At 38.2% G+C, this 27282-nt stretch overlaps 1 protein-coding gene across 2 annotated transcripts in view; it reads right to left on the bottom strand.

Annotated features, from left to right (window-relative positions):
* The window catches only part of Ack (activated Cdc42 kinase), a 366870-nt gene that overhangs the window by 16179 nt on the left and 323409 nt on the right, over positions 1-27282 (bottom strand). The window lies entirely within an intron of this gene.

Genomic DNA, 27282 nt, shown 5'->3' on the forward strand with positions numbered 1-27282 from the left:
TGTAGGCGTGAAAAGCAAACCAAGAAATTTGACCAACTCAAACAGTTCACAATCATATATTGGTCAGCTAAATGTTTGTAATTTTAACAATAGTTTACGGTACATAACTTTTCTAATCTATCTATGTATATATAATAACTTGCCCTGACTGACTGACTCATTCGTCATCGCAGAGCCGAAACTGCTGGACATAAAGAAATTACATTTTGAAGAAATGTTCATATTACAATGTAGGTGCTCACTAAGGGAGGATTTTCAGATATTCCATTGCTAAGGGGGTGAAAACGGGGGTGAAATTTTAAAATGAGTGTATCTATATCTCGAAAACTGAACAGTTTAAAGACATGAAAATTGGTAATTGGAATCTGCTTTAAAAATAAAGAAACATGTATTTATTTGTTTCCAGAAAATCCTGTCAAGCGGGGTGAAAAAAGGTGAAAAGGGGGTTGAATACCTTTTATGTGGATACTTGTGTCTCAAAAACCAAAAATGCTGCAGTCATGAAATTTAATTTGTTTTCTGAAAATTGACTTAAGGGGAAGTGTTAAAGGGGGTAAATTTTTAAAATGAACATATATACAGTATATATTAAAAACTTAACGTTACAAATGGGAAAATTGGTATATTCAATCGCATTTAAAAATAAAAGTAACACACATTTGTTTGGTTTAGGAAAAAAACACTTCAGTAGGAGGTGGGAGTGGGGTGTAAAAAGGGTTGAATTCTTTTTATGTGGATACTTATATCTCAAAAACTGAAGATGTTACAGACATGAAAATTGGTATTTGGTGGAGTGTAAAAGGAGTTGAATTCTTTTTATGAAGATACAAATAAAAAGTGGACTTAAAAAAATACATCTCTAAGGGATTTTGACTGGGGGATGAGGAATGATGACAATATACGTTTATATGAAGCCGTTTAAATTCAAATGATGTCCTAGGTGTTAAATAACAGAAGGTTTGAAACAAATTTAACCGCTCTGAGTTAAACAGGGGTTAAGATCCGAAAACAAATATATTAATTCCTTCCTCCGAAACGGTTTAACGTACGAAGACAAAATTCCAAATAGCGGAGTATATTTTAAATTCTAGGTGTGAAATAGGAAATATTTTTAAACATTCCACTGCTTAAGTGTCAAATGAGGTTAGCTCCGTAAACTAAATTATTCACCCCTCCAAAACCGTTTGACATAAAAATTAGTAATTTTATAAGAAGGGTCTTCCTTTGTGTCCTACGTGTAAAATACCCTATACTTAAAAAAAATTCTCCTGTACAAGGTTTAGATGGTAGTTGATTCTCAAAAACACAATATCCATTCTTCCGAAACTGTTTCAGGCACGAACATAACCTTTTTTTTTTTTTTTTTTTTTTTTTTTTTTTTTTTTTTTTTTTTTTTTTTTTTTTTTTGAAGGGTGGTCTTCTATATCCTACATACATACATACATACATAAATAATAATTATAGATCGTTATGCCTTTCAGTGTTCAGTCTGCAGTGTAAGTAGGATAGCATCCTGCTTCATGAAATTACTAAGCTCAGAACGTTTTAAGCAAGCCTCTATAACCTAGATGTTAATAAATATCTCAAAACATTCACTCCTTAAAAAAATATTCATTCCTCCATTACTGTTTGACGTAAAAAATAAAAAAATTGCAGGTTGGTTGCTTTTATATCCTAGATGTTAAATCAGATATGGTTTAAAACATTCAAATTCTTCCGTACGAGGTTCAAGTGAGTGGCAGATTATAAAATGATCATTCCCCAAAACCGTTTGACATACGAACTAAGGATGTAATTTACAGGCTCAGTTGACAGTGGACTCTCCAAAATTTAAAACTTTGAATAATGACTCATTTTAAAGCCGTAGCGAAGCACAGGTATCTTTCCAGTATTTCAGAAAATGAACTTCTTGAAAAATGTACCAAATTCTGATGTGTCACACCTAGAATTAACTGTGCACGCTTATAGTAATTTTATCCACAACCCTAAACAACCGTCAGATGTTAAATACATATAACTCATCCAGGCAGCTGTGAAGAATCAAATCATTTGATTACAATAGTACCGGTATTGAATATACAGGGTGTCTCAAGCCTTTTGGGTAAAATTGAAACAGGTGATAATGGGTTCACAAACAATTATATTGAGATAGGGAACCAATGGTCAGAATGCATATTTATTGTGTTATGGACATACACAGCGTACACCGCATAACAACAATGTAGCTCATAGTAACTGTTCATAGTGACGACTGCCATTCTCAATGCATGGCAACGGCGCATTAAGTTCTGCTGCACTCTCTCAAAAATCCCTGCTGTCAGTTATACCAGAAGACAGGCAGATTAGACCCTAGCAAGCAGGTCTTCATCCATTTCTACAGCGGTTTGATACACAAATGACTTGACGTAACCCCGGAGGAAAAAGTCCAGAAGTGTGAGGTCAGGCAATCGTGCTAGCTATGGGACAGGACCTCCCCTTCCAATCCAACAATGAGGGTACGTGTTGTTCAGGTGCTCGCGTACATTAGCATTGAAGTGGGCTGGTGCACCGTTGTGTTGAAACCACATCCTTTTGCGGACAACAAGGGGTACAGCAGCACATCCCACAGGAACACCAGGTAACATGGACCAGTCAAAAGGGGAGGCAGCAAATAAGGTCCTATTAGGTGATCTTGGACAATGCCCACTCATAAGTTGACAGAGAATCATTGCTGGTGGCCACCGATGTGAGTAGCGCGGGGATTGTCCTCACTCCAGACATGGCTGTTGTGGCTGTTGAAAACACCATCACGGTTGAATGAGGCCTCATCGATTAACAATACAAGTAGTAAAAAGTTCAGCACTACAGTACTGCGGTGGACAATCCACTCACAGAAGTGAACGCGGGGCTCAAAATCCGTTAGTCCCAGTACTTGGCCAAGTTCTTTATGATACTATTCTGCCAGTACTCTCCACACTGTATCCTTCGAAGTGTACATTTAATGGACAAGTTGACAGTACGCCATACCATCCAACACCTCAAAGTCTGGGGTTCGGACATATCTTTGGTGGGAACCTTAGCCAGCTCTCTGTGACGTGAACGAACCCGTCTCTCGTAATTTGGTATCCACAGAGATAAACTTCTTCCAATTAGGATGACACCTGTTGGGAAAGAGTTCTCTGTACATTCATGCTACTTTACGAGCACTACATCCTGCCACACTGTACATTAAATGCATGTCTGCCAACTCTCGTGATGAGTAATGTTCCATTTTTGACTAAGCACAGTAGTAACAACCTCACCATGGACACATCACAGGCTGTCTGATGCAATGGACAACTGACACCAAGTATATGATGTGCATGTGGCACAGGTTAATGTACCAGTGCGATATATGCAGTCATCACACAACACACATGCTGCGAGCTAAGTTGTGTACAGTACATCTGTTTGGTTGTCGGTGGTATACGCCTTTTATCACCCGCTGCCTGTTCCAATGTACAACAGACACCCGGGATCTTTGCAAGAGTGCGGCGTTGCAATACACACATTGAGACTGGCGGTCATCACTTTGAACAGTTACTATGAGCTACATTGCTGTTATGCGGTGTACACTGTATACGTCCATGACACAATAAATATGCATTTCCGGCCACTGGTTCCCTATCTCAACATAATCGTGTATGGATCCACTATCACCTGTTTCAATTTGACCAAAAAGGTTTGAGACATCCTGTAGAAAATTGAAGAACAGAATCAGTAATAATCTCTTACTTATCAAGGCTGATAAAGGAAATTCCTGAGTTAATCTGAAAGGAAAAAAAATAAAATAAAAATTTCATTTCATCTAACAACTTCAGGCTACTTCACAACAACCAATTACCTCAGTCTTACCAAGATATAAAATCTTCAGTTAATAATGTAAATTATCGCCTTAGTGAGAGAGAAAAGAAAATCATAGTTCTAATGAATCCCAGCCCTCCACAATTACACGGTCAGTCAAAACTACATAAACCTGGAATTCCCATCAGACCAATCGTTTCATATTCATGAACTCCCTCAGCAAAATTAACCCACAGATTGAATACCATTTCCAAGCGAAAATTCAGTTCAGACCAAAACACAGCAACAAACACCCTTTAGATCTCGTCTATAGAATACAGAATATTCCAGCCCCATTTTCCCACAGGGTCTTTTGATGTCGAGAAACTTTTCACTAATTTCCACTCTCTCAAACCCTCTCTCTTGCCAAAAACATTTATAACTCTTCAGTACCTTCCATGAAAAAAGTGCAGCAGTGTGAGCTACTTTTTTACCTACCAAACACAACTTTTTTAAACTTTAAAGAACAATACTACAAACAAACTGACTGCCTTTCCATGGGAAACCCCCTGTCATCTCTACTTGTCAATATATTTATGGACAATTTTGAGAAAAATCATTTGTCTACAGACCAAGATATAGTTTATTGGTTTTATTATATTGATATATAATCTGCTTGTAAAAAGGTACCAATTTCCAACTTGAGAAACTACTTCAGTTAAAACATTTCTTTCACACCTTCTTGCAGTTTACCCTTGAAACTGGCAGCAATTTCAAATCAAATTCCCTTGATTTAACTGTTGATAACTCAAAATATCCACACCTTTAGCATCTATGGAAAACCAGCTAAGGCAGTAATTTCCTACACAAGAGCTTCACTTGGCCTCCAAAGGGGGGACTCCTCCACCGTAGCCGTTTGTCCCCACTTTGGGTGTAATGGCCGCTTGACCCTTGGCCAGACTCTCGCAGGTAGTGCCATCTAATGTCACATACAGTAGTAGGATGATCCTGATCTGACAAAGATCTAATCCCAGACAGCAGTTGCAAAAGGTGTCCGTACTCCTCAGAAGCAGCCTAAGTTACACCAGGCAGTAGGTATACAATGCCTCTGGGAGTGGCATCCCCGCCCAGTAATAGCAGCCTAAATATGAGTATGAAACTTCTAAAGCTGCCTTGGAAAACGTTTAGGGCGTACCCTGCAAGCGACGCGCAGCACCTTGGATGCTGGGGGAAGTGTGAAAAATGGCTGACCAGTATCCAGCATCATGAAGGTGGGCACAATCAACCACAACAATCAACATGACAGGAAAGGCAGAAGTGATGGATTTTATGGAAAAAGGAGGTATAGAAATGATGGGGTTGACCAGGTTAAATGGCAGGGGAAAGGAACAGAATGAGGAAAGGATTTACACTATATTGGAATGGTGGCCGAGATGCAAAAATGGAGTGGGCCTGATAATTTCAAAACAGCTGGATGAGTATGTAGATGGATGTATGTGGATATGGGAAGAGGAATGAAGGAGAGAAACTAGTTTAGTTTTGTGAGAGGAATGGAATGATTGTAGGTAACACATGGTTTTGGAAGTAAAACAGCAGGAAAATTACAATATAGGCTAGGGTGACAGAAGAATAAAGTCCGTAATTGATTTATTTCTGGTGGAGAGGACAAATCTCAGGCAGTTGATGGATATAATAGCATTACCAGGAGAAGCATTATATGGAGATCGGAGTTGTGATAGAAAAAAATGAGTGGGAAAAAAATGGAAATATTTAAGGAAATAGCAAAATTAAAATGTGGAAATTAAAAGATAAGAAAGTACAGGAAGAATTTATGGAGAGTCTGAAACAACAAATTCCAGTTACTGAAATAGGAAATGTGGAAAATGAATGGTCCAGCTTTAAAAGGCATTTGTATGTGGGGGCAGAGAGCACCTGTGGTAGAACATCGGCGAGAATGAAGGTAAAGAAGACACTGTGATGGAATGAGAAGGTGAGAGAGGCAATGAAAGAAAAGGTAGCATGGCAAGAATGGAAAAGCATAAATCAAAAGGAAGTATTTTCATAACAAAAGGAAATTTAAGAAATTGGTATGAGAAGAGAAAAAGAAACGTTTGGAAGAATTTACACAAAAGATGGAAATGGATGGACCTGGCAGTAAAAGAATCCTGTATGCAATTATATGAAGTAATGGAAAAGAAAGAGCTCATACAAAGCTGATGAAAGAGGAATGTGGAGAGTAACACATCCAGAAGAAATAATTAAAAGATGGAAGGAGTGCACTATTTGATCAAAAATATGCGGACACCCCTGTACACCAGTTAACAGTAACAAATGACGCATTAGAGTCATATAAAATGAGGCTAGGTGGTTTGTATTGTGGACTGCGACTACGGAATAGCAACACGGGTAGGTCACGTGAACTTGGTGACCTTTAACACGGGGAAATCACTGGTTACCTAATAAGCAAGCAAGATATCTGTAAGAGACATTTCTAACCTTACGAATGTACCCAAATCAACTGTCAGTAATGTAACAGTAATGCAGACACATGAAGGTACAAATACGGCATAACCAGGATCTGTTTAGTCACATCACGAACACCCAGAGAACAATGAACTTTAAAGAGAGTGGTGCATGAAAATCTTTGTCTATGGAAAGAATCACCAGGGAATTTCAAGGTGTTGAGCAAAGTACAGCCAGCCCCTTGGCTGTGCGTTGGGAATTAAAAGTAATAGGGTTACGTGGTCGAGCAAATGCCCATACATCAAACACTCCCCCCACAACAAAAAGCACCGCTTTGCATGGTGTAAAAAGGAGGTGCTACTGGATCCTGGAACAGTGGAAACAAGTCATTCGGAGTGATGAATCACATTATAAATTGTGGCAATCTGATGGCAGGACTTGATATGCTTAGTATTTTTATTAACAACAGTGAAGTTTCGAAGAGTTTGCATTATGGTGTGGGGATGTTTATATGGCATAGTCTTGGCCCTCTTGTAGGACTGCATGGCACTGTAAACAGAAGGATATCCGGACATCAGCTCATTCTGAATGCTTTCAAACTACATACCGTCGAAAATCAGTTCGGTGATAACTATTGTTTATCTCAACATACTAACGTTCCAAATCATAATAAAGGGCTCTGTAATCCAATAGTTTAAGGATAATAATATTCTACAACTGAACAGACCTGCCCAGAGTACCGACTTAAACTCAAAAAAAAAAAAAAAAAAAAAAAACCTGTGGGATGAGTTATAATGCTGAATTCATTCCAGACCCCACCGTTCAACATCGACACATTCTCTGGCTAAGGCTCTTTGGGAAGAATAGGATGCCCATTCCCCTCTGGAAATATTCTGACACCTGATGGAAAGTCTCACCAGCAGAATCATGGCAGTGATGAAAGCAAAAGGCGGACCAACATCATATGAATATTAATTATTAACGGGCACATTACCAGCAAATTCTGTCTTCAGTTTGAGGTAGGTGTATGGATACGTTTGATCAGATAGTGTATTTTGATAAGGTGCTAAATGTGAGAAATTGACCATGATGCATACCTGCCAACTTTTAGAAATAAAAAATAGGAAGATTTCTAATTCTTGGATTTCATCGTGTATATTGTGCCATGGTCTCGAAAAAAGGACAACATAAAAGGCATCCATATCTACAGTTACAAGCGGAATTGACTATTAAATTTAAAATCTTATACTGAGAAAACATACAAATGGTTACAAGAAAATGTAACAAAACGTGGAACAAAATGCATAATAGTTTCCTTTATTTGTAACATGAAAATTCAAAATTCCATTTTATAGCTATCTCTGAACATATGGAGATAACTTGTTTTATGGCCATAATGTGAAGAGAAAATATCAGAAACTGTTGCCGACACAACTCTCTGAAATACATTCAACTCATTAAAATTATGAACTAAGAATGAACACAAATGCTGACCGAAATATGCGAAAATACCACATACCAAATAGATAAATATGTCTTATTATTAACATGTGACTTCAACAGGGGGAAAAGCACAGAACCGCAAAAAAGAAAAAGAAAACCGCACGTGGCCTACAACTCTAACGACACTATGCACAGAAACAATGTTAACAGCGCGCGAGCCACACGATAAGAAACTCAATCTTTAGTCCCGTTTAACAGAGTTGCTAGCGCGTGCTAGCATCTCTCGCTTGTAGGATGATTGCCGTCCCGAATTCCCAGATGTAAAACACATACAATGCTATAGTGAGTGGGAAACACGATACACAAAGGCAACGGACGATACACTTGCCAAATAAAGCACCAAATAAGTACACTTGAAAATGAGGTTGTGTAAATTACACAAGCACACAATAATTTATCCTAGGGGAAGAGTATTGACCGTACTGGAGGTTATATTGCTCAAAAATAGGAAGAAGTAAAAATAAATCAGAAGAAGAGTTAAAAAACAAAGTTTCCAGGTAAATCAGAAGGGCTGGCAGGTATGATGATTATAGAACAATGTTAGAGGTGAAATTAGCAATGTTAGAGGTGGAAATAGCAATCATTAAATGAAAATGAAGGCACCAAGGATGGATGAAATTAGTGTGGAAATGATAAAGACTGGTGGACCGGTCAGACTACAATAGGTGTACAGGTCGTTAAAGTGCATATAGAAACCAACATGTGCCAGAAGACTGGCAGGAAGGAAATAATATCAGTCTCTAAGATGGGGTACAAAAAAGTGTGTGATAACTATAGAGGAATGACACTCTTATAAAAAATGGCATATAAAAAATGGCAAAAATACTGGAAAGGATTTTAGGAGAATGAGAAGAAAGGAGGAGGAGGGTTGTCGGAGGAACAATATGACTTTGGAAGTGGAAGATCTAAAGTGGACCTAATGTTCAGCATGAAGCAATTAATGGAAAAGAATTGGGAATATATAAAGGATCTGGTCATGACATTCATAGATGTAAAAAAGGCATGTGATAGTGTTCCCAAGGAGAAGGTTTGAGAACCATGGTCAAAAGGAGACTGGGTACACAAACTGTAGAAATGGTGCAAGCAATGCACAACTGCATCAGCTGTGTTCAGACTCTAGTTGGAAAGATGGAATGGTTTAGAAATGAAACTAGACTAAGACAGGGTAGTATGGTACCACCTCTTTTGTTTCTAATGGTTATGAATACATTTGTAAAGGAGACAAAGGAAGCATATGGGAATGGGGAGATAACTTAATACTATCTGCAGACAACATTGTGGTCTAGGGAATGAACAGCAAAGAAGAACAAGAACAACTTGGTGCAATGAACAAGAAAACTGAAAAGTATAGTACGAATATGAGTGCAGAGAAAAGCAAAACCATGGTGATATCAAGAGGAGAATGGCAAGGGTAAGGCATTGTGAGAATTGGTGATCAAAGCCTTGAAATTGTCAACAGTTTCAAATACCTAGCAAGTGAATTAATGCAGCATACAAGGCTGGACGTGGAGATTAGCAAGAGGATGAAACAGAGCAAAGCATTCTACATGAGTGTAAGAAACCTTGTCTGGAATAAGGAAGTTCCAAGGAAGTGTAAAGAGAATGTATAAAATGTATTTTGCACCCATACTGATTTACATGGCTGAGACCTGGAAAATGATAAGTAGGGAGGAGAGTAGAATTCAAGCCAGCAAAATGAAATACCTAAGAAGTATGATAGGAAAGATGAGGAAAGACAGGGTGAGATGTTAGAAAGGAAGTCTGAATAGAAGACCTAAATGAGAGAACTGATCAGAATAGATTAGGATGGTTTGGACATGCAAACAGGATGGAGGAGAAAATAATACAAAAACAGAGATGGAGATGAAGTTCGAGGGAAAGAGCATGATGCTAGAACAAGCTGAGATCGATTCAATAGAGATGTGCAAGAAGAAACCTGGTCTGGGACAAAATGATCGAAGAGGAATGGTGTAAGGAGAAAGGAAGATGGAGATGTTCCATGAATGTCCCGACCCAAGAGGTAATCACGGAATAAATCGTCATAGCCGCATGGCTTCCTAAGTGGCCATGACGGAATATTCCTTCATAACATAGCAAATGTCTTTTGGCGATGGGTATGACGACTTATTCTGTCATAGGATCCAAGATCCCTGTCCTTTGTGCATGTATGTTAATTTCGAGCTTTGCGTATAGCAGCACTCTCCTAAAGGGAATAGGAGGAGTTTGTAAGATTAGATATATTAAGCCTGTACTTACGCAACAAAAAAAAAGCATGTTTTTCTGTTTTCGTAAAATAAGGATGACCTTCAATTAAAGTGAGAACTTAAGTCCCTGAATTGGATTAATCTGGGGTATAAAAAGCATCTAAACCTTACATTAAAACAGGACTCAGAATGCAAAATATCTTCATGAATTATTGAGTCATTTCTTATTAAATCTTTTTATACATTTATTTAAATGAAAACCAGAATCGTAACCAAAAAAAAGGATACGTAAAACAGGAGTGAATAGATGTTGCACAAACTGTTCCTCTGGTAGCATTCGAATTACCCTCATATAATGCCATTTAAACACACCCCCGGCCATAAAAGAAAGTGCACAACCAATTGAAAACTGCTCTCACAATTTGAATCAATAGAAGCTTGCATCCTATTTGGCGTGCTGGCAACTGAGGTGACAAGATCATTGTGTGGTATTGTGTCCCATTCTTGCAGGAGAACTGCCCGCAGCTTGCCAGGGTATGAAAATCTTGTTGATAGATTCCACACATGCTCAATAGGGTTTAGGAGAGGGGCTTTGTTCTGGCCAGTCCAACATAACTATATCTGTCTCCAGTAGGAATGCTGACTCTGAGCAGCATAAGGACGGGCATTGCCATGCATCAAAATGAAGATTTCTCCAATACAGGGAGCAAAAGGGATGATGTGATCAAGAAAAATCTATGTACTGGTATGGTGTCCAGTTTTCAATAAACATCAGCACAGTCAGACGTGAGAAGTGACCCTCACCATACCATGGCAGGACCTCCTCCGTAGTGTGTTCCTTGTTCACAAGTGAAGTAATCGGTAAGACAGGTTGAAACTTATACTGAAATATATTTTTTAGACAATCCTTGTACAATAACAGGACAAAGTGCAGATATCAGCCTCCAGATGTAACTATAAGTTTCCGAAATCATGTGGCAAATCTCTCATATCCTTTCAAGCGGTAATGACGGAATAAATCGTCATAGCCGCATGGCTTCCTAAGTGGCCATGACGGGATATTTCGTCACACAGTAAATGTCTTTTGGCGATGGGTATGATGATTTATTCTGTCACAGGATCCGAGATCGCTTTCCTTTGTGCACGTATGTTAATTTCGAGCTTTGCCTACAGCAGCACTCTCCTAAAACCACGTGACCGGGCGAAATGCTTTTGTTCCGCAGCCATCTGGCAGCCAGCCAGTACCGGCCGCTAGGCTGCTGAGAGTGGTAGGTAGTACATTGTGGTAGGTGTAAGCAGAGCTCGCAAACGTCTGCGGGAAGAAGAACTGTTCGATTTATTACACTGTGACAATTTGAAGAGGGATGTGTCGTCTGATAATGAGAATAATGTTGAAATGTCAGGAGATAGCAAGTGCAATGGTGAAAGCGACTCCAGTGAATGTGACGGTAACACTAGTGGTGATATTCAGCTTGGAGTGTGGACAAAGGTAGGATCTGAACGGCCGAGATTTACATTTACAGCGCAAACTGAAGACATAAATAATCCGCTAGAATATTTTCAATTGTTCATCACTCCTGAATTAGTGGAACTAATAAGTAGGGAAACCAACCGGTACGCTTAACAGATTTTAGAAAGCACACCGACCTTGAAACTATATTCAAGAGTGAATCAGTGGACTGATACAAATAAAGATGAAATTTTCTCGTACTTTTCTCGTAGACAGATATTAGAGACCCGAATATTTTTGGAGCTGTTCTCTGAAAGATGATTTCATCTCCTTCTCAAATTCTTACACTTTATCAATAACGAAGCATAAGATGAAGCCAAATGTGGTCCGAAGAAACTCTACAAACTGAAACCTAATGCGGACCACTTGAAGAGCAGATTCCGAAGTGTGTACACACCCGAAAGTGATGCGTCTGCAGACGAGTCTCTTATGATCTGGAAGGGACGTTTGTCATGGAAAGTTTTCATACCGTCTAAGCGCTCCAGATTCGGTATCAAATCATTTGAACTGTGTGAATCTAAGTCTGGTTATGTGTGGAATTTCTTGGTGTATATAGAGAAAGACACCCAGTTTGATGACTCTCTGAAAAATGAACCATATGAATCAAAAGCTGTTTTGCAACTCATGGCACCCCTTCTAAACAAAGGGTGCCACACAACAATGGATAACTGGTTCTCGAGCCCAGATATGTACAACAAGCTGTGTGATAAGGAGGCAGATGAAATGGGTACATTGCGTTGGAAATCAAAAACAGCACACTCAGGAAGGGAGAAAAACTAGCAGTTTATAAGGGGAAACTCATGATAATGAAGTGGAAGGATAAAAAGGATGTGTGCCTGATAAGCACTACGCATGATGATACCATGGTGTCATGTAGGGAGAGAGGGAAAGAAACCACAAAACCAAAGTTAGCCATTGACTACAACTGTTAGATGGGCAGAGTTGACCTGAGTGATGCATATCCCATGAGCTATCAAAGCACTTGTAAAAACCGAAGAAGTACTACCAGAAGCACTTCCACCATGTGCTGGACATACGCTGCCTAAATGCCTACTTGTTGTACAAGAAGTCAGATTGTCAGGATACCCAATTAGAATTCCCGATGAGACGTTTTGTTGTACTTCATTATGATGTTCTCAAACATAAAAGACCGCAGTCAGCCAGACCTTCGGAGACTCTTCCCCCAACAAAAATCAATGCACCTCACTATCCCTCATACACTGTTACAACGGCATGCAAGGAAAACCCCACTCGGCAGTGTGCTGTGTGTTATCGAATGGGACAGAGACGAGAACCTAGGTATGAGTGTGAAGACTGCAAAGGATCTCTGTGCAGTGTGCACTGCATCTTGCTTCCAGTGCTACCACACAGTTGTGGACTTCTGAGGACTACTTTTACGGAAGTGGAAGCAATGCTTCAAGATTGATGAATATGAATAAAGTATTATAAAGGAGAGAATAAGTATTGTGATCATAATACCTAAGACAAATTCTTTAATCCTGTAAGTAAATATGCCATTTGAAGAGGAGTTAGTAATTTAATGCCCTGATTGAACTTTACTACGGAGGCTTCCTTGAAACTGTAATCATTTATGGTGCGTTGATAATGAGCGTGTATTTTTAAAATCTGATAAAGTACTTGACTACACAAGATTATGTTATTATAGGTTTCCTGCTGCTTTCCTCACGAGCCAGATTCTCTTTCTTTGCCATTGGCACTGTAATCCTTTTAATAGCTTCATAGTGAGAATGGTTTTTTTTAAAACCTGACGCAAATACCTGATCAATTAATTGTATTGCACGATAAGTTTCCGTTGATTTCCTCAGCGAACCAGATGCCTTGACCTTTGATAATTTTTGACAGCTTGATACATATTCTGTACTTTTTAAACCTGATAAAAATACTATACTGCACAAGAGTATCTCACTATATGTTACTTCCCAGTACCTTATGGAAAATGTGCCACTGTGTTAGTAGCTATACCACTTGAAAGGATATAGATCAATGAGAAATACAGTGAGGATCATGTATGTACACGCTGGTGGAGTGGACAGCCCTGACGTCACAGGTACACAAGGCCAGTGATAAGCAGTGGAGAGATGGCCTGGAATGACATTAGTAGACGAATAAGTTTGAGTGGTGCCTTTAAAAGTAGGAAAGATCGAAATATGAAGGTAAAGTTGGAATTCAAGAGGACAAATTTGGGGCAAATATTCATTTATAGGAAGGGGAGTTAGGAATTGGAATAACTTACCAAGGGAGATGTACAACTTCTTTGCAATCATAAAAGGCTAGGAAAACAACAGATAGGGAATCTGCCACCTGGGCGACTGCCCTAAATGCAGATCAGTAGGGATTGGAAAGTCGCACATGCTAGTCAGTTGTAGGGCATTTCAATGCATACAGCAATAACAGAAGAGTTTTGATGGTTATTTTAAAGAAAGCAAGACAATGAAAATGAGTTTCTTAGAGGATGACATTTTAAATGCAATTAACATAACTGAGTTTGTAGCAAGTTATATCCGCGAACAGGGGTTTTTGTTTTCCAGAGAAATTAGCTCGAAAGAAAAGGAAATGAGGCAATATCCGATTGATTTGATGGAAAATAATCATAGCAGAGTGCAACATATTGAAGTTTCTCTTGATGTACACAGTGGAGACAGTGAAAGTGACTCAAGTGATTCAGTTTGTCAAAACCTGCTGACTGCAAGTAAAGTTCTAGGTCCGAGTTCAAAACTAGAATACGACTTCCCGGAATCTAGTGAAAATATGAGTGTCTTGCCATACAAATTGTCCAGTTCTAGTTATGTTCCTAGTCCCGTAAAAAGTGTGTGAGAAAAACATCACTATGGTACGGCGGGGGGGCTGTAAAATTCTTGCTTAACGAAGGGGCTAAAAATCGATTATCACTTTCACACGTGCAGAAATACTTAAGGTTAATAATAATTAATGTTATTTGCTTTACGTCCCACTAACTACAATGTTATGGTTTTCAGAAACACCGAGGTTCTGGAATTTAGTCTGCAGGAGATTTTTTCCAAGCCAGTAAATCTACCGACACGAGGCTGACTTATTTGAACACTTTCAAATACCACCGGACTGAGCCAGGATCGAACCTGCCAAGTTGGGGTCAGAAGGCCAGCGCCTCAACCGTCTGAGCCACTCAGCCCGGCAAACATTTAAGTTTAGTGAGTCGGAGCGATATCTTTACTTGTGGAAGCAGCAGTTGGAAAATACAGGTACGTCAGCGAGTCCGATTGAACACAAAAATATTATGTATGAAAAAATCTATTCCCGTTTCAAGGAGGCAAGAAGGAGAAAGCGAAATGTAAGTGATGAAGATTTACGACTGTGGACTTAGGAAGCTGCATGTGAACTACCTATAGTAAAAAGTAATTTCACCATCTCATGCCTGGATCAGCTGTTTCAAGAAACACAGAACTGTAAGTAAGAAAATTATGAAATTTGTATCCCGTTCGCATATTCTGGATGAAAAACGAAAGAAAAAGGCTGCAGAAGAATTTCTGGAGAGGGCCCGAGAGAGATTTCTCCATTACACCCCGTCCTCTGTTTACAACACTGATCAAAGTGGGTTAGAGCGCAAAATGCAATTGAAAAGTCTATTTCTTGTAGGTGAGAAAAAAACACACACACGACAGCTCAATCTGTTAGTTCATTCACACATTCATACATCATAATGCCAACAATCAGTCTGGAGGGTTCTTTGTTCCCTAAATTATTCATTGTACTGAAGGAGCCGACCGAAACCTTTGGTCCTCTGGTTTTACAAAAATGTTTAAAGCAGATATCACTGTCACAAAATCAGGAATAATGGGGAAAAAAAAAAAAAAAAAAAAAAAAAGAACTGAAAATATGGTTCAGAGAAACGTTTTTCCCGTTTTTTGAAGATGATTGTGCCCTCCTTTTTGATTCGTGGACCACATACATTGATACAACTTGTCTTGAAAACATCCCTCCATGCAAAACAACAAAACAGCTTTCTTCCACGTACCATTCAACCATTACACAAATTCTTCTTCTGGCAGTGGAAAGCTTTTTACTGCTGATTAACAGAAATTCTAACTTCTTGTGAAGATGTTAAAGTTGAGGTTCATCACAGAGAAAAAATCCTTAAATTGCAGTCTTACATACATTTTCAGTTTTCATCTCCTCGATTTTGGGATAAAATATTCATGGTTTGCAATGAATTACAGAAGAAAGCAACCTCCTGAGCTCATAGTGCCCACTAAATATGGCTTGGAGAGAAGGAAACGTGTAAAGAACAGTGCAACAATGAATTTCTATGTAAAATAACTCAACTAACAAGTAAACAAAAAAATTCCACCTTCCACCACTTTAATAATCACTTTTAATGTAAGAATAATCAATCTATTTAAAAACGGTACATGTACCTAGTATGGTTTTCTTTTGAGAACTATTTCAGCCGTGTTCATAGTTCAAGATTAAAATACACACAGAGTACAGGTTTCATAGATACATACAATTAACAACACATTGTTAAGAACATCTTGTCCTAATTGTGGAAAAGGCTTAAGTCTTTTGAGTCCTGGAGCATGTGACATATCATGTTCTTAAAATTTATCTAAATAACCTTCTGAAGAATAAAGAATTACAACTGTATACAATTATTCAGGAAAAGTGTGTTCCCAACGGGTCATTTGCTGTGAGTGGAAAGGGAAAATTTCTTAATTCGGACAAAATGGACTAATTGTGTTTGAATTAAAAGAGCAACTCCATATGCAGTTGTATCCAAATCTGGAAAACGGAGAGTATAACTAAGTACCCGAAAACAGCGAGACAAACTGCACTCACAGCTGCCAGCGGGGCCTGCTTGTGCGGTAGGAGGGGAAGTAACGGAGGAAGGAGGGAGCTGTGGGGAAGTGCTCCATCTAGGAGGGAGAAAATTCTTCTTTCCATAAAATATTTTGCTATTAACGTCAAATAAATTTAATAAGTGAGGAATTGATACCAAAAAAAAAAGATACGCATTATGTTAACACAATTGTGATTGAAGAATTTTTGTATTGGAATTTTTAAGCTTGCCAAGTGTCAATTTTGGAAAAAAAAAAAAAAAAAAGCTTCCTCTTTACTTTAGTTGCAATTTTGCTGATGAAACCTGCATCAAAACCGTTAAATTTGGCTATGTTGCTTACAAATTTCAGTTTTTTGACATGTTCGTCAGGGAAAGGGGTAATTTGAGAGCGTGATTCACCAAAGTATAGTAAGCCTCTTTCTTGTGGCAGGTTGGATAAAAAGTTACTAATAATTGTAATGGGTGAATATGTTGATTCCCTATGGACATCTAAGAAATTTATGGAACTCTTCACTTCATTTTCAACAGTAAACTTTATGTTTTTACCTCAATTAGACAAGTATAAAAAAATACAATTTTTCTGTATTTTCATTTAATAATCCTACGATTATTCAGGTAGCTAAATTGCCTGAGAAAATAAACTTCCAGGTGGCATATTCCACCGACAATACCAATGCCAACATTTTTCAAATAAAAAAAACAAAAAAAACAAACATTAACTTACTGGTATAATACAGAAGTAAGGCAGCTGTAAGTGCAGCAGGTAATCGGGTGTGAGTTAGCTGTGGGAGGTAACACATGGTTGAGTAATCTTAATCGTGCACCTCATAAAAATTAGTTCGTCTTGCCATTTTTGGATACTTAGTTATACTCTCCTTTTTCCAGATTTGTATACAACAACTGCATATGGAGTTGCTCTTTTAATTCAAACACATTTGGTCCATTTTGTCTGAATTAAGACATTTTCCCTTTCCACTCACAGTAAATGACCTGTTGAGCACTCTTTTCCTGAATAATTGTATATAGTTGTGATTCTTTATTCTTCAGAAGGTTAAGATAAATTTTAAGGCAAAATATCAAGTGGATTTCACGTGTAACGCGCGTTTATAAACAAGATAGGTCACATGCTCCCACACTCAAAGACTCAGTTTTTTAAGCCTTTTCCAAGATTAAGACAAGATGTTCTTAACAATGTGTCATTAATTGTATCTATCTATGATGATGATTAAGATTACAGTCCTTAAACTTTAGCCAGAAAGTGCTGGAATTTTTCTATTCTTACCTAACAAACTGCCGGCAGTGTGTGGTTGCAAATAATAATAATAAATCAACGTGGCGAACCAAAAATACTGGTGTTCCACAACGGTCAGTCCTAGGCCCTCTCCTATTCACTTTATATATAAATGATATCACCAGATCAATTAAGCACTGCAAGTACCATCTTTATGCTGATGATCTGCAAATTTATTACCACATTAGAACTAATAATATACAACAAGCAATATGTTATGTAAACGCTGACCCTGAGCAAATTAATAGCTATGCAATTATAAACAACCTTAAATTAAACCCCCATAAAACACAAGCCATTATCATCGGTACATCAAAGAATCTTCACATTTTAAAACAAAATTGCATTCCTCCCATAACTTTAAATAATACTGTTATACCTTATTGTGAATCAGTTTCTAACCTTGGTGTTACTATAACGGAAACTCTAAACTGGTCAGCGCAAGTTAAGAATATCTGCAAAAAGGTTTATTGTGGCTTGCACCCCTTAAAACGGCACAGAAATGTATTCCCTCGATCACTAAAAATTCAACTTGTTCGGTCATTATTATTTCCCATTTTTGACTACTGTGATGTAATTCTTACGGATATAACAAATGAATTAAGCTTGAAACTACAACGCACCCAAAATACTTATCTTAGTTATGCTATGGATTTACGGTATGACGCTTGAGTTTCTCCCTACTATAAACAATTATCTTGGTTATGACTAGACGACAGGAGTAAACTACATGCAAATACTCTTGTGTACCAGGTACTTTTGGAAGACATCCCTGCTTATCTCTCCAGCAATTTTCGTCACCTTGGTTCTTTACATCTCCATGATACTCACTCAGTGTCCCTCCTAGAAATACCTGTCCACCGAACAACCACATACCATCGATCATTTACTATCACCGCTTCGGGATGGTGGTGGAATGCTCTTCCCAAAGACATCAAGGATGCTGCATCAAAAAGTATATTTAAAACCTCCTACCAGCAGTTCCTCGTTAAGTGCTTCCAGCAAGGTACAGTACCTGTATGAGTGGAACGAGTGATTGTGTGTGAAAATGATATGAGATTATTGCACAATAAATTAAATATTGGTTTAATATGATAATTTAAATTAAATTAAAAACATCCATATTGTATTTACGAAGTAGAAGTAGCCTAAAAATAGCTAGTAGTAAGTACAGTATTTAACTTAGATCTAGTCATGCAAGGATACATTCAGTTAAATTTCATTTAATATTTTTATTAAGCTTACTAGTATTTTTTACATTCGTATTTCTTTCGTTTGTATTGAAACTTTTTTCAAACCTGTATTATGTAGGCAGTTACTTTTTCTTTCTTTCTTCTTTGCGTGTATATATGCATATTTTTGTCTTAAAAATTAGTGTTATTTGTAGTTCTTGGTATTTTAAATTAATCAATGTCATTATATGGAATAACAACAATATGTGTGTGGTTAAGTGTAAGAAAGGGCCAAGAGCCCTAACTTCGCCACAGAAAATAAAGGCTTTATCTATCTATCTATGATGATGACTGTTGTTTAACCCTCTGAGCGCCAACGTCCTTTTGAAAGCCCGTTTGGTTTCCATCTGAAAACTGCCATAGTCCTTTCAAAAGGAAGTTCAGTATTCATTTGTTATTATTAAAAGTAACAGTCATTTCCTTTCAGAATTTCTCAATATAGTTAAAGACTTACTATTTTTGCAATACACAGCCTCTTTTATTTTCAAGGCCATTGTTTCAGTATATCAGTCCAATCAGCAGGCATATTTATCGGCGCGCTTTACTTGGCGCGGCAACAACACCAGCAGTCTCGCTGTGTACCTTGTCCGCTCTGTGTCTAGTTGCTCTTGATCTTTTACTTGTTAATTTATTGCTGTGAAAATGATTATATATCCACTCTCCTTGACAAAACATAAGTGTGTTTGAGAGGTCTTGAAAAATGTACTTGTACTGAATTTGATTATTATTATTATTATTATTATTATTATTATTATTATTATTTGTAGTATGTTATGTAAGTGTTATGTAAAAGAAGTTTGTACCGTATTTCATTAGTATTGACATAAACCAAACGAGTGTTATTAGACTTGTATTTATGGCTCATTTGGATATGTAAATTAACTATTTTTACTACAGATTTATTTTAGGTACAAAATTAATGAAATTTTCAATATAGCTTCATAATAGGTTGTACTATTCAATAAATATGTTCGCGATGTATAAAAAAATTTTTGTTCTACCTAAATTTTATTGCTAAACTTTTGTTTTGTTTTATTTTTAATTAATATTTTTGGGTTTTGGCTGCTAAATATTTACTAATGGTCATAAATAAACTGAGTAAGGCTTTATTTGTATAGGCAATCATATTAGTAAAATAATAACGAAAATTTCAAGTTTATATCTACAAGAACAGCTGAACTGTGAGTGATCAAACAAAAACTTGCAAAAAACAGAAACTAGCCTTGGTGCTCAGCGGTAGCAGAACTGTAATATAGATCAGGCCAGCTAGGAAGACATCTGGGCACGCATGCGCTCTTTGGGTGATCCAGCGTAGTGCATCCCCTCCTAACAGAGCTCCTGCTACAAGGACAGTTCAGTGCATAAGTTTACACTCAGCTGACACGCGCTGCTTTGTAATTTCTCATTGTGTAGTAACTGTGGTTAGTGGTGGTGTATGTTAGGGCGATCTGTGAGAGTATGGAAGGCGTTCAAAGTAGCCTGCGTCGTAAGGTGCTAAAGAGTCAGACTTGTGCAGCAATCTCGAACGTTATAGACTTTATGAAAAGGGAGGCAGTGGAAGAAAAGTTCGTGATAGATTGTAGGAAAGTGTAGGAAAGTGTAGCAGCAGCTGTTGGAGTGTCAGTAAGTTCTGTGGCACGTATTAAGAGAGAAAAACGAAAAGCGATAGAATTAGAAAAACCTATCGATAGTCGGTTTGAAACACCAAACAAAAAAAGAATGCGCACAAAGAATGTTACTGGACTGGACGACTTTGATGAAAGTGCTGTACGTCGTATTGTTAACAATTTTCATTTGGTTGAAAAATGTTTACCTACAGTTTCAAAAATTTGTGCCAAGTTAGAGAAAGACTTAAAGTTCAAGTGTCAGGCGAATCCTTCGATCAATAGGATATCGTTGGAAGAAAACGAACACTAACAAGCACATCCTAATGGAAAAACATGACATAATATACAACAGATTTGTTTATTTAAAAAAATTGCCCAGTATCAGGTGGAGGATAGGCCTATAGTGTACAAGGATGAAACCTATGTACATACGTCCCATGTATCCAGCAAAGGCTGGTAATTCAATATCTGGTATATCAGCGCCCATGTCAAAAGGAAAAAGACATACTTGTACATGCTGGCGGGGAATGGGCTTCATCGAAAACTATCTGCTAATCTGGAAGTCTGGCAGCAACAGTGGCGATTACCATGATGACAGGAATAGTGACATTTTTTTTTTAAAGTGGGTGAAAGATATGCTTATTCCTAATCTTCCACCTCGCAGTGTTCTCGTGATTGACAACGCGTCGTATCGCAACAAGGAAGTAGATCGTGTTCCAACCTCCAGTTCACGAAAAGTGACGATCTCCTGGCTAGTGAATAGGAACATTCCACACCGTGAGACAATGTATAAACACGAGCTTTATGAGCTTATCGAATTCCACAAGCCGGCACACAAAACCTACGTCCTAGACGAACTCGTGGAACAGTACGGACACTCGGTCCTTCGACTGCCCCATATCACCCTGAATTAAACAGTATTCAAATAATGTGGGCAGAAGTGAAGAACTGGGTCGCTTCTCACAACGTCACCTTCACTATTGATGACGTAGGGAAACTCGCTAGACAGAAATTTGCGTCAATATCCACCGAAGACTGGAAGCGTAAATGTGAACGCACAAAGAAGGTGGAGAAAGATTTCATGAGGGATGAGGAACCTCTTGAAGACAAGTCCTTTGTGATCCAGCTGGGAGCCGATGACACGTCATCCGATGAGGTCGACAGAAGTGATGACGGAGGACTCAGTGGAACTGAATAGCTGTAGAGGACATTTAAAACAAGTATGTGTTCATTTTGTGAATATAGTGTCATTATTTTATTATTTATTATTTCAAGTGTCATTTAAGTTATCTTTGTATACATTCGTTGTTGCCTTTTACTCAGCATATGTAGACCCTTTATGGTGCATCTTTTTATGAATTATATTTTGTTTCTGTACCTGAGAATCATTATATATGTCATATCGTTAAGTCACATTTCTTATTTTACAAGAGAGCAAAAAAATCTTGACATTAAGGAGCTAGGGACAAATTATCATATAGTCTAACACTGCTTTCTCACCTTATAGCAAAAAATTATTATTATTATTATTATTATTATTATTATTATTGTTGTTGTTGTTGTTTTTTTGTTTCACCCTCTTTGGGGTATGTTTAATCAATCCTGTCTCTGTGTGTTGTTCTTTCTTAGTGCCCAGTATTTCTTCATTTTTTAAAAATCTTAGTTTCCTCCTGTCTTTCGAGATAATAGATTTGGCTTTTAATGTAGATTTGTCTTGGAACCTTAGATTTTCTTCTTTAGTTATTACTTTAGCTGTTTGACCGAATAGTGAATTTTCTGTAATTTTTAATTCTACCAGGTCTTTTTTACTTTCTTTAAACCAGTCCAGTTTTGTTTTGCGGTCACGGAAGAAGTTAAAGATTTGTTCGGGTAATCTGTTAGAGTTCATTCTGAGGAGAAGACGGCCGTAAAAATTATCCTCCCTTTTTCGCATAGTATCCGAGAGTTTTTCAATTTTCTTGTAGTGTGTTTTATTCGTGATTTGTATTATTATTATTATTATTATTATTATTATTATTGTACCGGGTGGTACGCCTCCACGCCGCACATTCGAATTTTCCGCCTTAAAGTACTACTCTACTGGAGAAACAGTGAACTTAAAACTGGACCTACTTAAACTTTTGCTCTGAAGATGTCACTGTGTGAATTTTGACTTGTTTTTGTTTTCTATTTATCAAGAAGTTTGATCATTCTCTCATAGATGTCACTGCCTAAAAACTATAATCAGACACCCTGGTGCGAAGTGAAGGAACTTTCTTGAAGAAATTTTGTACTCATAATTTTTCTTTACTAAATTTCGTTCTTTCATTTGTGGGTTGGCAATATTCACCTTTTCTTTCCGCCAGTTTTGAAGTTAACCAATCAGTTATTTCTGTAATTAATTTTCAGCCAATCCCATATGTCTTCTTGGATTTTGTGTGTAACTGTGTACTGTAGCCAATAAAAGCCTGTGGGTGTGTCTTAATTATTCATGAAAGGTCTCGAACCTTCGAGGGTATAAAACCTGCTGATTTTCTTGTCTCTCGGCCACATGATCAACATCTAACCTAGTGTATGAAAGTGTAGCAGGAGGCGGGAGGTGCCTCGTTCATCAGGCAGCAGCTCTTCAGCAAGGTAATGGCCACTTAACATCTTTATTTCTTGCTAGCTCAGCAGTTTAACCCGCGGGGAAGGTCCGAAACCTTTACCATGTAACTTATCTCTATAAATATGTAAATTTCTTCCAGTTTATGTAAAACTTAAGTAAATTTGTAGCTGTAAATTGGGGATAGAGAGTGCTTTACCCTCTCGAGCTCCCCTTCATTTTGATTTGAGGTGACTACATTTTGGTAACTGAATTTCTTTTCTTCCGTAATGTTCATATTTCTTCCTTATACGGGTCACCTCCATAGTTTGGGAATAGCCCCTGTTTCATCGGCGTAGTGCCTTTTAGGTTTTAAAAAGTTTCATGTAAGAGTGCAAATTCACGCCTCCATTCCTTTTGTGTGTCGGGCCATTTACTTAACCTGTTCTTTTTCTGCTAAGGCCCAGTAGGTTGGGTGCAAGATACCCCTGTTTAATTTTGTAAGTTGTGCCTTGATGGCAAGTAATTGTAAAATTTGATGTTGCCTTGAATAGGCTTGATTAATTGAGAGCCTATTAGCTCTTTTCAAAATTAGATTACTGAGTGCCTTTTGAAGGCTTGATTTTGTGAGTTGGGAGCAAGTGCTCCAGGAATTAGGGGATTTCTGCCCTTTGAACAAATTTGTGCCTTGGTAAAATTGGGCTAGTAGCTCAGGGATTGTAAAACTTGGGGCTTGAAGCCCAGATTGTTAAATTGTCTCTAAATTTTGGATTTTCGTGTTTTGGTTAATGCCTTGTCATTTTACCTAATGTTTCATTGTTATAAAATTTGCAAAAGTTGAATTAAAACAAAAAAAAAAAGGAAATATAACCTTCAATTTAAGTTTTAAATTTTTCTTTTCTTGACATTTGTAGTTAGACCCATTCACCCCTGCACCTTCTTTCACCTCTGCTGTTCCACAGAAACTTCGGAACAATCATCATCATCATCATCATCGACATATTTTACATGATGTGGCTCAGGTTATGTAGCCTACTGTTATAGCAAACCATATTCTACACTGTTCTTCTACATCGTCATAAAGTTAATTTTACATTAAATTATAATTTAAAATAATGACTACGCAAAGTGATACACGAAAAACATATTGACAGCTACTATAATAAGAGGTTAAATTATGTTGTAACTCCTTAAATCTAATCTATCATCTGTAACACTTATAAATAAATTCATTTCGGCTAGGTATATCTGTAATTTACAGCTGGAAGAGAATTCTACTAACTAAAAATCTGCGGAGTGTTACATATCAGTTATAACAAACATTTCGGGTCAACTGTATGTCGCAACAACACTGAGCGAGAAGGGGAAGTCAGCGTTCTCGCTCCCACGGCTCTGCTTTCCCCCTCGCACATTTCCCTTCACCGGCTATCTTCCTAGCTGGCCCAATCTATAGCACGCGTCGCTCAAAGGGTTAAAGGTGGCTAACAACTAGGTCATCTGCCCCTAATGGTACGAAATGGTAACAAAATGCAAATGCAAATTAAAACTTCAAAATGTATTCACTGACTAGCATTTAAAACAAATAGTGATGAGAAAATGATCATGAAACAAAAACTATCAGTGGCTTCAATTCATAATGTCTTAATCATTGGGATGATGCTTATTATCTAAAGGGGTTCAAAATCCATGTCACCAGCCCCTCACAATGGTACTAATCACAGGTAACGTAGACTCATGGCCTTTCTCGCATGGTGGTACTAATCACAGGTAATGTAGAACCATGGTATGTCACACACAAGGGCATTAACACAAACCCATGGTGTTTCACACATAGGGGCACAACTCGCAAGCAACGCAGACACATGGTGCTCCTCACATAGTGGAACTAATCACGGGCGCCGGTATTCCTCACTTGGTCGAACTAATCACAGGCCACGAATACTCATGGCGTCGCTCACATAGTGGTACTAATTATAGGCAATGCAGACCCACGGTGTATCGCACATAATGGTAATGCTCACAGGCAACACAAGCCCAGGGTGTTCCTCACATAATGGTACTACTCTCAGGCAATGCAGACCAATGGTTTTACTCAAATAATGGTACTGATCACGGGGGGGGGGGGGGTGTCAGCCAAAACTGTAGTGTTTCTCACATAGCAGTACTAACCACAGGCAACGTAAATTCATGGTGTTTCTCATAAAGTGGTACTACTCATAAATAACACAGACCCATTCTGAACACAGTGGAACTGACCAGTGGAATACACACACTGACCTCTATCATAAGCAACACTCGGACCCATAGGTTCCTTACATAATAGTACTGCTCCTATATAACCTAGACCCACAGTTTTCTTCGCATGGTGGTACTAGTCACAAGTAACTTTGACCTATGGTGTTCCGCACGTAATGGTACTAATCATAATTATTCTCATGGTTGTAATTTAATTATCCCTTAGTCGCCTCTTACGACAGGCAGGGGATACCGTGGGTGTAGTCTTTGTGTCCCCCACCCACAGGGGGTAGAGAGAGAGAAAGAAGTAATCAGACACTTTGAAAAATGAAGTACCGAACAAAGAAAGGCAGGGGCCACGAATAGCATGAAAATGAAAGACTCCCTACACCCCGAATGCTCTAATACCGCTGGGGTCAGAAAAGAACAAGAGCTGACCAAGGGAGGTCAGACAGGATAGAAGAAAGTGAGGAGCCTGGCACAAGTGAGTAAAAGCAATGCCAGGACTCAGCTAAGGGATCTGTGGTCACCAACCCACTCTTCCATGTATCTGTGACACCTGTACTTTGTGTGTATTTTAATCTTGAACTATGAACAGGGCTGAAGAAGTTTTCAAAAGAAAACAAAACATGTACTGTTTTTAAATAGATTAATGTTCTTTTAATGTCAGAATAATCAAAGATTATTAAAGTGGTGAAAAGGTGAAATTTTGAACTTGTTAGTTGAGTTTTTACATTCCACCACAGACAAATATGAAGTTTATAACAGGTAATTCAATTCTAATTCATTGTGCTAGGTGTACAAAAACTTGTATTATCATCATGCAATTCACACAAGTCATTTCTGCTATACTTTATAGGGTGACTGACAAGTGAGTGGAACAATACAGCTTCAGAGTGGGTCGAGAGACTGCATTCATACCACAACTCCGAGCTGGCTAAGGGATGTCTAGCTGCACCACCCATTATGCTTGCATACCAAGATTCCAGGTGTGATTTTGGAGCCTTGCAGTTAAATCTGCAGGCTGATTCTCTGCATGCTATCCTCTTACAGCACAACAATTGTGTCAAAAAAAATTCAGGATAGGTTTTGACTTGTCTTACCTGTTACTTCCCTTGTGAGAAGGTTACATAATGGTCTACAGGTCTCTTCCACGTTCTTTCCTTTCCATCTGCAGAGCTGAGGTTGAACAGGATTCATCAGAGAGAAGGATGGTGCTCCTGTGCCCAATTCTGATGTTCTCAAGCAAACTGTGATGTTGGCAGTGAAGTGGGACTAGTAAGAGCTCTTCTTGAAGACAGAATTGCCTCTCTTAGTCTTCTCACTGTCCACTGAACATCACTAACATTGAACATCTCCTCTAGATGCCTTCTAGCCTGTACAGCTGTAACGTGGCAATCTCTTGCCACCTCTAGAGTAAAAAATCTACCAGGCGAGTTGGCCATGTGGTTAGGGGCATGCAGTTGCGAGCTTGTATACGGGAGATGGTGGGCTCCAACCCCACTGTCAGCAGTCCTGAAGATGGCATTCCATGGTTTCCCAATTTCACACCAAGCAAATGCTGACACTGTACTTTAATTAAGGCCACAGCTGCTTTCTTCCTGTCCCTGGGCCTTTCCTATCACATCGTTGCCATAAGACCTGTGTGTGTTGGTACAACGTAAAGCAAATTGTAAAAAGTTAAAAATCTGCCATCCCTGGTAGATGCAGACTTCGAACAATCTGATCCAGGTCATGTATGATAAGTGATTGGCTCTCAATCAAATCTTACAGCTCGGTACACACTTGGGGGTAATGTTCCCAGCATATTCACAACATAATGCAGCCTGTGTCCATCATCAATTAGTGCTACATCTCTTGCAGCATCTTCCAGTCTCAAATGTAATCTCAAAAGCAACTTTCAACGACAGAACCTCATGAAAACTAAATGAAAAGTTCATGGAATGTGTTTGAAGACTGGCAGACACAAGTTCAACTATAGGAAACAATAGGGACATTGAAATAATGTAAAGCTCCTTCCTAGGTATTGGTATCAAAAA

The sequence above is a fragment of the Anabrus simplex genome, chromosome 2 (genome assembly GCF_040414725.1).
Source record: "Anabrus simplex isolate iqAnaSimp1 chromosome 2, ASM4041472v1, whole genome shotgun sequence".
NCBI lineage: Eukaryota > Metazoa > Arthropoda > Insecta > Orthoptera > Tettigoniidae > Anabrus > Anabrus simplex.